Genomic DNA, 1365 nt, shown 5'->3' on the forward strand with positions numbered 1-1365 from the left:
TCTCTCTCTCTCTCTCTCTCTCTCTCTCTCTCTCTGTCTCTCTCTCTCTTTCTCTCTCTCTCTATTCCTTCGTTCTGTGTGTCTGCCTGTGTGTTTGTCTGTCTGTCAGTCTGTCTCTCAGTCTGTTTGCCTGTCTATGTGGGTGGTGGAAGGGCGCTATTGCAGGTCCTTTCTTCCTTTCTTTATATTCCTAAATCTGTCTGTCTTACTTTCCCAGCACTACATGACCATTAATGTGTCTTAACTCAGAGACATACAAACAAAATTTAATGTCTGTCTGTCTGTCTGTCTGTCTGTCTGTCTGTCTGTCTGTCTGTCTGTCTGTCTGTCTGTCAGCCTGTTGTCTGTCTGTCTATCTCTCTTTCACTCACTCTTTCATTCTTCCTTCCAATATAATAGAACCACAGAAGCTTTGACCCAAGAGTTGAAAACTTATCTTTATCACGGATGATTAATTAATTGTGATCTAACCCATCTGTGATCACACTTTGTTCTTACCATCTCCATACAAATATGCATTTTTACATTGTTATCAACTACCTAGTCATGGGTAACTACAGATCTATTTCGTTTTGTGAATATAAAAAAAAATTCTTTTTGCAACCATAGAGCAATTCAAGGTCGGTTTTATCCTACGAGTAGACTCGTTTTTTTGTCACATTGAGACTTGTCGACCATATTAATATTCATTAGTGCTTTTTCTGTCCACGATAGCTGATCGTGAGCCCTTGAAGTGACTACATGTATATGTGTCCGAACGTGGTGGAATCAGGCACTCGTCAATTTTTGGGCTTATGGAATCGAGGTATTTGCAATTGAAGGAGGTGGGGGTTGCCTTGTTTCAGGGGTAAAATAAGTGAGAAAATGGCCGCCAAAGTTTGGTGACTTCAAAAGCTTTAAAGTCTTTGGAAACTGTTATACATTTTCTATGCCTTTAATCAACGTTTTCCAGTAAAATCTACACATTAGGCCTAATGTACTTTAATGGACATAAAAGACGTTGAGCAAAAAGAGAGGAAGAAAAAAGTCGTTTTCTTCGATTTCATTATTTTGACGAGCGCCTGATTTCACTACGCTGCCTCACATATTCACTTTTGGTCGAAATGCAGTAATCGATATGGGTAGTGAGATTTTAAGCTGCCCTTTAACCTCCGCAAATTAGCTTGATTCGGCATCGATATAATATTAACGTTTCTTTTCTTTTTTTCTTTTTTTTTTGACTATGTTATGTAGAATCCAAAATGGTCAAAATTTCAAACTCTTTTTTTCGAAACTGTGTAAAGTGGATATTATAGTCACTTTTGCACTCAGCCGTCAATACGATGTGCTCATTTGCATTTTATGACGACAGACCTGGACTGGGTG

The sequence above is a fragment of the Aplysia californica genome, unplaced genomic scaffold (assembly GCF_000002075.1).
Source record: "Aplysia californica isolate F4 #8 unplaced genomic scaffold, AplCal3.0 scaffold00290, whole genome shotgun sequence".
Taxonomy (NCBI): domain Eukaryota; kingdom Metazoa; phylum Mollusca; class Gastropoda; order Aplysiida; family Aplysiidae; genus Aplysia; species Aplysia californica.